The 14,198-nt window shown below is 39.5% G+C and overlaps 1 protein-coding gene across 4 annotated transcripts in view; it reads left to right on the top strand.

The window, feature by feature from the left end:
• NCOA1 (nuclear receptor coactivator 1) overlaps positions 1–14,198 on the top strand; it is a 308,570-nt gene that overhangs the window by 37,797 nt on the left and 256,575 nt on the right. For all 4 annotated transcript variants that reach the window (XM_081326952.1, XM_081326949.1, XM_081326951.1 and 1 more), the window contains exon 2: positions 1,415–1,512. The gene's annotated coding sequence lies outside the window, so the exon portion shown is untranslated. The remainder of the gene's footprint in view (positions 1–1,414; positions 1,513–14,198) is intronic.

Genomic DNA, 14,198 nt, shown 5'->3' with positions numbered 1-14,198 from the left:
AACTTGAAAGGCAGGTGGGGAAGGCAGCAGCCAGAGCAGCGGCTTAGCTCTAAGGACACATTTGACTCAGGAACTGGGCGGGCTGGCTGGAAAACCTGGAGCGGATCTCCCATTTGGTCTTTTTTTTAAAAATCCCATTTATATCCTGCCCTTCTCCGAAGACTCAGGGTGGCTTACAATTTAAAGCACAAATCAATGTGCTTAGCAATAGCCTTCATTCTGTGTATATGCCTGTTTATTAGGGCTTTCACCCCCCCCCCCAAGCAGCATTATTACAAAGTCAGCTTATTGCCCCCAACAATCTGGGTCCTCATTTTACCTACCTTGGAAGGATGGAAAGCTGAGTCAACCTTGAGCCTGGTGGGATGCGAACCTGCACTAATTGCAGGCGGCAGCTGGTGTTATTTAAGGCTCTGCGCAGGGAAAGCTTTAGAGTGAATTAGGAAAAGTGAAAAAGTGAATTAGGAAAATAGGGAACGGTTGCTGGAATTGGGTATGTGTAGCTTAACGAAGAGAAGGGTGACATGATAGCAGTGATCCAATATCTCAGGGGCTGCCACAAAGCAGAGGGAGCCAAGCTATTCTCCAAAGCACCTGAAAGCAGGACAAGAAGCAATGGATGGAAACTAGTCAAGGAGAGAAGCAACCTAGAACTAAGGAGAAACTTCCTGACAGTTAGAACAATTAACCAGTGGAACAACCTGCCTCCAGAAGTGGTGAATGCTCCAACACTGGAAGTTTTTAAGAAGAGACTGGACAGCCATTTGTCTGAAATGGTATAGGGTTTCCTGCCTTAGCAGGGGGTTGGACTAGATGACCTCCAAGGTCCCCTCCAACTACTACTTCTTCTTCTTCTTCTTCTTCTTCTTCTTCTTCTTCTTCTTCTTCTTCTTCTTCTTATTATTATTATTATTATTATTATTATTATTATTATTATTATTATTATTATTATTATTATTATTATTATTATTATTATTATTATTATTATTGTTTAATCCACTTGCACTGTTTTATGTTTACATGTTTGATGACAAACAGCCTTATGTTTATAAGTGACAGTTTTCCTACTAAGCACCTGCATGTCATAAGCATTTGAATTAAAATTACCATATTAAAATCAAATCTGATGTTTTTTAATTTTTATTTGGTGTGCGTTGGAAGAGGGGTAGTCTTATATGGCGAGTATAGCCCAAACCCTATAATTTAACAGGAAATGTAGGGGGTCGTCTTATACGCCCAGTCGTCTTATACGCCGGAAAATACGGTACTTGTGCTTACTCCTCCATGCTAAAGCTTTTTTTAGCATGATTATATGCTTTGAGATGACAGCATTTCAAATATGAATTCTACATTTTCCATAAAAGTCAATGTCCAGTGGTTCCTAATGTTTGGTCTCTGCTTTTTTTTTTTACAGAGCCACAAATCTGCAGGAAATTAAATCAAGGCTAATTGCAGTGATTGGTCTTCAGAAATTTAAATCTTTGATAGCTGATTCAATTAGAATGCCAGCAGGTAAGTACATCAAGCCTTTGCTATTTACACAAAAAGAATTAAACCTTTTTGTTTTGCACTTCTGAATTTAAAAGCATTTACTGTCCAAATGTGGTATTTCATTCTACTGTGCATAATAGTATTTATGAAATAGCCATTGCCTTTTATATTGGAAGGCAGGAATGTGGCTTTGTGTTACCTTTGAATTTGCCAGTGACCTTGAGCATACAAAAATTGTTTGGGAACAATTTTTAAAATCTTCTAAAATAGCATATCCTGATGTTTCCCATGTTATGTTTACCTTAGTGGTGTTTCAGCTAAATGCCCCTCTTCCTTCATATCTTCATATTTCATTAGAAAAAAAACCTCTTGGACTTTGTCAATTAAAAGATTAAAACATCAATATTTGACTATTAAGGTACAAGCATATTTACAACCTCTCTTTGTGCTTAAATAGAATTTTTCAGCACTGTATAGCACTGCTAAGAAAAAGGAGTGAAAACTGAATGTTTTGTATTGTAACAATGGGAATGCAAGACTCTCTAAATACATCTCTGTATAATACAAATTACATAGTGCAAGCATTTTTTATATGTAGTACTAATGGGCATTTACCATTCTATATATATATGTATGGCTGGTATGCAAAGAAATGGAGTATTTTTTGCACAGAGGCCCTATATTATATTCATAAAGGAAACCATGGGTGCTGGGCAAATACAAGTCTTGTTCTAAGTTCTATAATGAAAAGGGATGGGGCAAAGGTGCACAGATGAATACTTTTCAGGCCATCTGTTGTTTCCATAGTATTATTGTAGGATCTGCATCTTCTCAAAATTTCAGCACTCAAAGGTATCTTTTTAATAGTTGTACAGCTGTTGAGAATTTGAATAGTGTATGTATGTATTGTTTACTGGGCTTGCTATGTATTACTTAAAGCTAATAGAATCAGAATTACTGTAGGAATGCTGACAATTAGGGTGAACTGATCATTTAAATAAGTTAGCAACACCTATTATGCCTTTGTCAACTCTTTGAAATAGCACAGTTTCATATGTGAGGAATAAAGATAAAAATCAGAAACATTGCATTGCACAGATGAAATGGCCAGAGAGACCTTATCCAACATTTGATTACAGGGATTTGTGTTCTATCTGAAGGAACAGAATCATACTCTAATTTTGCTCCTAGATTCTCTGTTTTGATGAATAATTTAAATAATCTCTGTGACTAGGAGTACTGCTACTGGCTGAAGCTAGTATGTTAGTTATGCTCATTCTTAGAAGGGCTTAGTTTGGCCACTGTGATTCATACTTTGGTTTACCATTTCGGGTTCCCTGTTGATCTGTTCATGGGACTGTTCATGGAACCTGGATGGGGCAAGGGTGACGAGGGAGGGTCCCAATGGGCTCTAGACCAGGAATAGGCAACCTTGGCTCTTTTATGACTCGTGGACTTCAACTCCCAGAATTCCTGAGCCAGCCATGGGTGGGAGTTGAAGTCCACGAGTCATGGGACTTGGGAATGGCAGCAGGAGGTTGCACGGAGGGCCATACCAACGTCTGGGATTACGCCTCCGCTGTTTTCAAGCGGTAGCGTGCTCCGACCCTCCGGTTGCTACCCGTTTATCCGGGGGTGAGGGAGGTCGGGTCCCTGAGCTTAGACTGGTGTATTTTAATGCCAGATCCGTGGTGAACAAAGCTCTTCTCATCCGAGATTTGATCGAGGAGGAACACGCGGATCTGGCATGCATTACGGAAACCTGGTTGGGCCCAGAGGGAGGTGTCCCTCTGACTGATCTTTGCCCTCCTGGTTTCTGTGTGCTACACCGGCCTCGGGCTCAGGGTAGGAGCGGAGGTGTGGTGGTGGTTATATGGGAGACCTTATATCCGCGGGAGACCACTGTCGTACAGATTGGTGGGAGTGAGTCGCTCCTCCTGAGGTTTGGCTCTGGGGTTCAGTTGGGCTTGTTGCTGACATACCTGGCGCCCAGCTGTGTTGCAACGGCCCTGCCCGGGCTTCTCGACACCCTTTCAGGGCTGGTGGTTGAATTCCCCAGACTTATGGTTCTGGGTGATTTCAACCTTCCATCCCTGGGCGGGTCATCAGAGTTAGCTCGGGAGTTCATGGCCTCCATGGCGGCCATGGACCTGACCCAGATAATTCAGAGTTCGACCCATGGAGGGGGTCAAACTCTTGACCTGGTTATCCTATCTGGGCAGTGGTTTGATGATCTGGAAGGGGGCTCGCCAAATATTGTCCCCCTGTCGTGGTCCGATCATCACCTCCTGAGGCTGGTCTTCCAATACGCTACCCCTCGCTGCTGGGCTGCGTAGCCGACCAGGTGGTTCCGCCCCAGGTGCCTGATGGATCCAGAACGGTTCTAGACGGCGCTTGGGTCTATACCTATCTCCCTCACTCACAGCCCGGCCGATGCCTTGGTGGAGGCTTGGGAGAGGGCTGCCACCGAGGCACTTGACCGGGTTGTAACCCTTGCGACCCCTGACCCGGTGCAGATCTCGTTGGGCTCCATGATTTTCTGTGGAGCTACGGGAGATGAAGCATCGGAGACGGAGTCTGGAGAGCTGTTGGAGATCCAGCCGATCTGAATCTGACCGATTGCGGCTAAGATCTTTTATTAGGTCTTATCTCGCGGCGATGAGGACGGCGAAGTCTAATCACTTTGCGGCCCTCATCGCGTCCGCAGATAATCGCCCGGCCGCCCTGTTTAGGGTAACTCGCTCCCTCCTTAATCAGGAGGTGAGGGAGGAGCCCTTACAGGGGCGGGCCGAGGAGTTCAGCCAGCATCTGGCGGACAAAATTGCTCAGATTCGGACCGGGTTGGATGCTGACTGGGCAGAGTCTGACGGGGAGGAATCGAGCGGTCTTGAGAGTAGTATTATCTGGACTGAGTTTGATCCTGTGACTCCCGAGGAGGTGGACAGGATTATGTGGAGGCTGAGCTCTACCACCTGCTTATTGGACCCGTGCCCCTCCTGGCTGGTTTATTCAGCTCGGGAGGAGACACGAGGCTGGTTCCAGGCAGCGATATCTGCCTCTTTGATTGAGGGTGTCTTTGGTGCCGCCTTGAAGGAGGCGGTGGTGAGACCCTTTCTCAAGAAGCCTGCCCTGGACCCGGCTGTTTTAAATAACTACCGTCCGGTCTCCAACCTTCGCTTTTTGGCAAAGGTTGTTGAGAGTGTGGTGGCGCATCAGCTTTCTCTGTTCCTGGAGGAAACTGATTATCTTGACCTGTACCAATCGGGTTTCAGGCCCAGGTACAGCACGGAGACGGCATTGGTCGCGCTGATGAAAGATCTCTGGCGGGCTCGGGACAGGGGCTGCTCCTCTGTCCTAGTCCTTTTAGACCTCTCAGCGGCTTTTGATACCATCGACCATGGTATCCTGCTGTGACGTCTCGGGGGGTTGGGAGTGGGGGGCACTGTTTTACAGTGGTTCTCCTACCTCCTGGGCCATTCGCAGTTGGTGTTGACGGGAGGGCAGAGGTCCGCCCCGAGGCCTCTGGTTTGTAGAGTTCCTCAGGGGTCGGTCCTCTCTCCCCTCCTGTTCAACATCTATATGAAGCCGCTGGGTGAGATCATTCATGGTTTCGGGGTGGGGTATCATCAGCACGCTGATGATACCCAGCTTTTTTTTTCCACCCCGAACCAACCCAGTGATGCCCTCGACGTGATGTCCCGTTGCCTGGAGGCGGTTCAGGTCTGGATGGGGAGAAACAGGCTCCGACTCAATCCTGCCAAGACTGAGTGGCTGTGCATACCGGCATCTCGGGAAAACCAGTTTTGTCCATCGTTTACTATGGGGGGTGAGGTGTTACCCCCCGTTGATAGGGCTCGCAACTTGGGCGTCCTCCTGGATTCACGGCTCAGTTTAGAAGATCATATAGGAGCCGTGACCAGGGGGGCTTTTGCCCAGGTTCGCCTGGTGCGCCAGTTACGGCCCTATCTGGACCGAGATGCCCTACGCACAGTCACTCATGCGCTCGTGACCTCCCGTTTAGACTAATGCAACGCTCTTTACATGGGGCTGCCCTTGAGGACCACTCAGAGGCTTCAACTGGTGCAGAATGCGGCCGCGCGAGTTGTGATGGGGGCTTCCCAATACTCCCATGTAACACCTCTACTCCGCGAGCTGCATTGGCTTCCGGTTGCCCTTCGGGTGAGAGTCAAGGTGCTGGTGATGACCTATAAAGCCCTTAATGGCTTGGGTCCGGGTTATCTGAGGGAACACCTGCTGCCGGCATCAAGCTCCCTTCGTCCCGTGCGCTCCCACAGGGAGGGCCTTCTCAGGATACTGCCGGTTAGGGAATGCCGGCGGGTTATTCCTAGGGGAAGAGCGTTCTCTGTGGGCGCGCCTGCCCTCTGGAATGATCTACCCGTGGAACTTAGGACCGCCCCCGATCTGCGTTCATTTCGCCGGGACCTGAAAACCTGGTTTTTCGATCTATCAGGCCTGGACTGAAGGGGTTTTAGCTTTTTAAATGCTTTTTAAATGTTTTAATTGGGCTTAATTAATTTAATGTATTTTAATTCTGTATTATTTTTATATTGTATTTTATTCTGCCCTGTAAACCGCCCTGAGTCCTTCAGGAATAGGGCGGTATAGAAATTTAATTAAATAAATAAAATAAATAATAAATAAAAGAAACAATGTTGCCTACCCCTGCTGTAGACACTTCTATTTGGGAAACTCCTTAGAACATTTTTTATGGGTAGATCAACATTATCTTTTATTTTTTTTGGATTGCAACATGAAATGTATAATATTAAAAGTCACTTGGCTAGTGGGTAGGCATAAAAATTGAATAAATAAGATTCGTTGGTCAAAGATCTTATGACTAATTACTAATATGCACTACTTTCTTTAGAACAGATAATTCATATTACATCAGAAGAATATATTTAGAAAGTGTATTACGAGCCCACAGATTAAAAGGTGTTTTCATCTAAGAACATACATTGGTTCTACTTTATGGGGGGAAAAATAAAATAGACATGACTGCCATTTTGTATGCATGCAATATTGGGTTACCCCCCAAGAGAACATCTTGAAACTTAAAGTCCTACTGGACTCTGCTAAAGCTTGTTGTTTCGTGATTCAGAGATGGTTCTTCTTTATGATGGTGTCTGTCCTATGGAATGTCCACTATGTCATATGTGGGACATCAATTTTGATGTGTTTTAGGTGTTTAGTTTTTAAATTTCAAATTGGCCATCCCAGCCATTTGCCTATATATGTGTATGACTGTGTGATACATACATATATATATGTTTGGATTTCTTTTATTCTTACATTTTTAATCTAATGCTTTTTTAATTACTGTAATTACTGCAGATTTTTTCCCAAAGAAATATTGTGTAAGTATTCTTAGTAAGCTAGAAGGAAAAAGGTAATTGAATCAAAAAGATCTGAATATAGTCCAATGACTAATATCCTTTTCTGCCAGAGGAAAGTAACAAGGGAACATAACCTGTTGATTCTTCCAGAATTCTCAGCACTTTTTGATAGCAATATCATTTTGAAGAGATTGTGTGAGTTGGTTGGAGGTAATACTGCTTTGTCTTGATTCTGCTGCTATCTCAGATTACCTCCAGGAAATACTGGAAATTTCTGCTCAAACTTGTGACGTTTGTGTTATGGGATCTTTTGTTATTTATTTCTTATCCCCATGCTATTTAACATCTGTATGACTGGCACTCACCATTTTGATTAGATTCAGATAAAATATTGAAATGCTCATTTACTATTTCAGATAATCTCAGGATCTTTTTAAGCTTACATCTTTAAGCCATTTTTGACTCATGGCAACTAACTGGACAAGTCCACACAGTTTTCATGGAAAGATTTTTGGAAGTAATTTTCCACTGTCTTCTTCCAGAGGCTGAGAGAATGACTAGCCCCAAAGTCCCCCAGTTGTCTTCATGTCTAAGAAAAAAGTAGAATTCGTAGTCTCTTGGTTTCTAACCTGGTCCCTTCAACCATTAATCAAACTGGCTCTCAAAGAGCTTTAGTTAATAATGAAACTGGTACTGTAGTGAGTGGAACTGGGCATTATGATCATGTGATAACGGTTTTCCACTTTCACTGGCTTCCATTCCCCTTGAACACCTAATTTGTATAGGAGGTTTGAATCTATTAAGCAACATATAGTAAAATAATGCCTATTCTTGTATGTTTACATTTGGGTCTTAAAGTCACTTTTTGAGGTGGTGCTCTGAATGTGTTCTTGCATGTGATAATGTGTTCCGTTAATACTTGTGTACAGTTGGGCTTTCTAAGTAGTAGTTTCCTACCTTGGAATGGTTAACTTGGAGACACCTGATTGACATCTACTTTTTTATTTTTTTGACATTGGACAAAGGCCTCCCTCCCTCTCTCTCTCAGATAGATCTATTCATTATATTTGCAGTTTTAATTTTCTGTATTTGTTCTACAGTACAGTCTTTTCCCCTCTCTGCTGTTTTAATCCCTGCTGTTTTAATATCCTGGTTAAATTAATTGTATATATTTTTAGTTGAAGTAACTTTTTGCATGGCACTGAGACTAATAAAATTAAAATTAAAAGTTCTAAAAATACTGGAGGCATTTCCTAAGTTGTCTGGAAAATACAATTTAAAAAGACAATATATGGCATTATTTGTTTGTTTATCAGGGTACCACCCACCACAGTCTCAGAATGATTCTTTTGGATATAAGTGAGAATGTTGGTTCCCTTTTTATTTTTCAAACAAGTTGTAAGAGCTGGATTTTAGAACAGAACAGAACAGAATAGAATAGAATCTTTATTGACACTTTAAATGTACACTAATCAGCATACATTAAAATGAAATTTTGTTGCATTCAGCTCTCAAAAAATACCATTATGCATAAATAACCCCATATATAATACAGAAAAACATTATAGTTCGAATACATGGTGAAAAAAGAGAATCCATATATAATACAGAAAAACATCATAGTTCAAATACATATATAATACAGAAAAACATTATGGTTCGAATACATGGCGAAAAAAGGAGAATCCTGTGAATTTATAAGATGGATGGCATAAGGAACAAACCTGTTACAGAATCTAATAGTTCTGCTACAAATACTTTGAAACCTTCTCCCAGAGGGGAAGCAACAGAAACAGACTGTGAAGTGGGTATGGGGGTTCTCTAACAATGCTTCAAGCTCTAAGCACATAGCACTTATAAGCAGTATCCTGAATAATGGAAAGCAAGCTTTCTATAATCTTCTCAGCTGTCCTTACCACTCTCTGTATGGATCTTTTATCTGAGCCTCTGCTACCACCAAACCAAACAGTGATGCAGTTTGTTAAAACTTTCTCAATTGTGCCTCTATAAAAAGCAGCCAGGACAGATGGAGAAAGATGTACTCTTCTCATTCAATGCAAGAAATGCAAACACTGGTTTGCATGTTTTACTAAAGATAATGTATGAAGAGACCAATTAATAGAAACTTGGGATCACAAACTTGCATAAGGCCTCTCTTGTAGGATTGGAGAATTGGGCTCAAAGTGAACAGAGCCTTAGTTTTGTATATAGCCGTGAGAAGCGTGTTTGTGAATGAGTTGCATTGCTCAACACTATCCTTATTATCCAATGCAACTGTCTGGTTGTTTATTATACATGTATATCTTTTTTCTAGAGCAATAGGTGCATTATTATGGTTTTCATGCTTGGGAAATGTGATTCTATAAGTGAACTGTTATCATGAAAAATGGCTTCTAGGCTCTGTACATTAAATAAGGTCATGTTTTTTACACAGATGAAAAAAAATTAAAATATGCATCTTGTTTTGAAGGCCTAAAGTAATATACATTTGTTAACAATACTAAATGCCATGTTTAATTAGTTGATTTTCAGCTTGGAGAAGACTGAGGGATACTGCAATGTGTGTGTGTGTGTGAGCGCGTACGTGTCTGTGTGTGTATGCGCATACATACACATACACACATTTTATTAAAAGGGTTAAGGACAGGGGTGTCAAACTGCCGGCTCATGGGCTGGTTGCATCATACAGAGGCTGTGCCCACACCAGCTCTGGCAATGCAAAAGTCATGTGACATGCCACATGACGTGGCAAGTTTGACACCCGTGGTTAAGGAGAATATAAAAACCCACAAACTAATAAGAATAAAGAAACTAAAAGAAAAAAGAAGAAAAGACAAAAATGCAGAGGAAAAAACAGAAATAAATATAACCTTCCAATTTCTTTTGTAGCAAATTCATATATAATTACTAAGCTATCTCTTACTATATGATTACAATAAAAAGCTCACTTTTTCATATTATGCATTGTTTCTAATTATCAAAACCAGAAGTTGGAGCTTCCAATGGAGAATGTGAGTTTCTGATGGGGAATTAGGAATTTCTGTGGAGAATTTTGGTGGAATGATGGTCTCTGAAGAGCAGCTGAGAATAGGAATGGGAGGCAAATTCTAGCTGTTGCAATCTCCAGAAATCAGAGAGAAATTGTGAGATTAACTATGTGTACTCCAGATGATGGTTCCTTCTGAGTTGCCTGCAAAAATTGCAAAGTTTTGTAGCTGGCTCAAGAATCAAACTTATAGAAGTTCAATGAAGGGAGATTTTATGTGTGGCAAAAATAAAATGCCTTATGATGAGTTAAATCTTCTTTAGATTACAAAAAAACCCCAAGAAAAATATGGTGACTTAAAAATTCAATTGAAAAAGTTTAAGAGGATGCAAGAAAGTTTTAAAAACGACAAGGAAACAGTCTTTTTTCTTTTTCTTTTTTCTTTTTCTCCCTTTAATTTTTGAAAGTGCTTGGGTTTAATTTTTCACTCAGTTAAAGAGACCAGTCCAGCATGGAAAAATTTGTTGGAATCTGCATAACAAAAGATAAGACAAAGAATCAGACTGAGATTGTGAAATGTAGTTCCTATGGAGGTATGATGCTTGCGGTGATTGACATTATTAGGATCTACTAAAATGTAATTGTCAGAAACAAAAATATAGTAATGGGGGTTATCTTTTTATTTTATCTCCTTGAGACATCTCCACTTTTGGATTAAAAAATGGCTATTAGAAAAATGATAATTTTGCTGCCGGCATCAACTTCCCATCGTCCTGTGCGCTCCCACAGGGAGGGCCTTCTCAGGGTGCTGGCGGTTAAGGAGTGCCGGCGGGTGATCCCCAGGGGGAGGGCATTCTCTGTGGGCGCGCCTGCCCTTTGGAATGATTTACCGATGGAACTTCGGACCACCCCCGATCTGCGTTCATTTCGCCGGGACCTGAATACCTGGTTTTTTGATCTATTAGGCCTGGACTGAAGGGGTTTTAGCTTTTAATATTGTTTTAATTGTTGGGCTTAATTAATTTAATCTATTTTAATTTTATACTATTTTTATATTGTATTTTATGCTGCCCTGTAAGCCGCCCTGAGTCCTTCGGGAATAGGGCGGTATAAAAAATAAATAAATAAATAAATAAATAAATAATAGGGGCAGGAGAGGCTTGCTAGAGCAACTAGTGAGAAAAATGTTACAGAATATATACTTCAAAATTTTTTGGAACAGATGGGAAACAAATTTGATCAGATGGGAAATAAAATGGAAACTTGGAAAAAAAGGAACGGATGAAAGATTTATGAAGACAGGAAAAGAGAAGATGTCAAAAAAGTTGAAAGTTCTGTGAAGCAAATTTCTGGAGAGGTGAAACAAAATTATGACAGAATGGAAATTTTAAAGGGCAAGATAAAGGTTGAAGGCAGAGAGCTGGAAAGAGAATTGGATAGTCTGGCTTTAGTTGAATTAAGAGCGTTCCTGATGAAAATAATCAAGAGTGGCCTATTAAAGTTTTGGCAAGTGTTTTGGATTTAGAATAAGAAGATTTGAAGGCTGAAATTGGTAAGATTTCTAGAATAAATTCCAGATTTGCCAGAATGAGGAGTGTCTCTAGGAATATTTTGGTGCCTTTCATTAGAAAGAAGATGAGTTCAAGTCATACAGCAACATTTTAATACAAAATGGAAAATTCAGATATAATTGTTCTGAAAGAACTTCCTGTTAGAATTTTCTATAAATGAACATCTCTTCCTGGCTAACACTAAAATTCTCATTCTGATGGGATAAATTGGAAGGTGTGATTTTTTACTTTTAAACAGTAAAAAATTATGCTGAATTCTGTTCAGAAAGCAAGAGACTATTTAGGAAGACATAAAGACACCACCTTTCTGAAACATATTGACAGGAACTTGAGAAAATTTTCATAGGATGGACATACTGCTAAGTGTTTCTTTTTTTTTTTGAATCCTTAGTATCATATGAATACAGGTTTTAACTGCCCAGAATTCCAACTTGATTATTTGGCTTATATTTTGACTTATTTTTCCATGGAACTTAAGTGATTCTTACTAAAAAAAAACAACTTTATGGGCACATGTGGAAATTTATTGAAATGTTAGCCACCCAAAATTGTTTGCTTGGCAGGTAAATAGCTTTGCTTTTAGAGAAAAATAATCTTTCCTAAGTTAATATTAATTTTAATTATTTTAATTTTAAATTGTGTAATTTAAATGTATAAAGTATAATTGTTGTTATGAAGGAATTTTAATATTTTGAGGGAGGAAATGTAGTTTGATTGCCAATCACATCAGAAATTGAGCCTCTGGAATAACCTCAGTTTGAGAATTGCAGGGTGTTTTATTCTGGAATTTATGGCAAAAAATTGAACTTCTTTATAGCACTTCAAACAAACTTTATCTCCTCTCTCTTTAAGATTATATTACATGGTTCCTTCTTTGCATGTTCAACCCTTTTTAATTAGCAAATTCATGAATCACCAATTCACTTTTTTCCTTTTTCAGCAAAAAGGGTAAAAATTTATTATGATTGCGATAGTCTCTCAAGTCTTTGCTTATTGTTAGTAAAGCATTTGGGCAAGGAAATGTGCATGCATGCAGCAAAACCTGTTGCAGGAGAGTTGTAAAACAAAGAGTAAGATGTCTGCTTTTTTCTGTTTTTTTATAAAAAGGAAATGCTATCATTGGGACTAATATTAACACAAAACTTTAAAGAAGGAAATGAAATCAATGGAAAGAAATGAAGTCAGATTTCAGTAGCCCTTATATAAATGTGAATTACATAGAAAATTATTTGAAAGATTTAAGGTAATTTTCATGCACTTTCCTGATCTTTAAATGGTGCCTTAACAATATCGGCTCATGCCCTACTTATAAAACAACTTGGTGAACAAATACATGATATTAATAGCTCCCTTTCTTTTAAATTCTCTGTCAAAACTAACCTTTTCCACACCATCTCTGGATTATTCTGTTAACCCTTGAGCTTAACTGCAAGTGAGTTTGAGTCATATGAAACTGAATTTGTAAATATGTATTACTGTTAATTAAATTTCTATCCCATCACCATTAAAAGCAATTCTACATGTGTATGTGTGACAGAGACAGAGACATCTAAATCCATTAAACCTTTTGTTTAAAGTTTTGTGCTCCATATATTAGATATTGCCACACTTTTCAGGAAAAGTCCAAGAGAAAGAGAAACTTGTGTTTGAATATGGGGAAAAGGGTGAGAACAAAGTACTACTTCTACTTAACATGCATAATTACAAATAGAACTTTGATCTTGAAAAATGTCACAACTCATTTCCACTTTCTCATAAACAGTATTGCTTGCAGATCTCTATCATGAATAATGTTTCCCCAATTTCATTTGAATGCAGTCTGCAGTATTCAGCCATTTAATGTTTTCTTTACATTTCTTGTTCAGTCACAGTTCTTTTTTAAAGAGCATTTAACAGTCTTGAGATCAATTAAGTGTTCAGGATATACAGTGACTCCCAAACATAACAAATTCCCCTGTACTAAACTGTTAAAAAAATGTTTTGTGCTTTATAACTCTGAGCTGAAAAGAATAATGAATGGGTTTTCTTCACTGGAGAACTGTAAAACCCATGTATTTGGTTTATTTATTTTTATTAAATTAACTTTATAAAATGAATGCATGACAAAAAAATATATTAGCACAAAGATCAGCTCTTCCCCAGTTGTGCATTCATCACTGCACTTATGGAACTAATAGTTTGGGACTGGAGGAAGAGACAGGGGAAAACAGAATGCTGCATCTTTAAAATACCACCAGAGAAAAAAGCAAGATTAAATGTCTTAGATTTTTGCAAAGACTTCCAAGGCATACATATAAACATTTAAGGACATATCTTATTACTTTGCAATATTTTCTATAGGATCAGTACTGTGCAATTTAGACTTTGAAATTTTGGCTCTGTTTTCTGTCTTTTACTTGGGAAAGTACCTGGCAGGTGAACAACTGCAAGAAACAACAGGTGTGCCATATATTCTAAATTTAGGGAAATTAAATATAGCTGTTATGTCATTTTAATTTAAGTAACCTACACTCGCTGTATTTTCACACAAACTGAGAATGAGCAGCTTGCTGGTATTTAATAACTCTGGCCAGAAGATTTGACTGACTAACACATATTATTTGATCCATGGGCTATTATATCATCATATGTGATTCGGAAACTCTGCTATGTTCTTCCTTTAACAAAAGAGAGTCAGAAGCCATGATTCTTGGCTTTGAACTATAGCTAATTCAGAATAAAACAAGTCAAGAGTTTCTGATTTTCATGTAACAGAAAGTGAACTGCAAATGGAGTCATGCAGGTGTGATAACT

Source organism: Vipera berus (genome assembly GCF_964194415.1).
Source record: "Vipera berus genome assembly, chromosome: 1".
Lineage (NCBI taxonomy): Eukaryota > Metazoa > Chordata > Lepidosauria > Squamata > Viperidae > Vipera > Vipera berus.
Note: the sequence above shows the minus strand (reverse complement) of the source record. Positions and strands in the feature narration are given on the sequence as shown.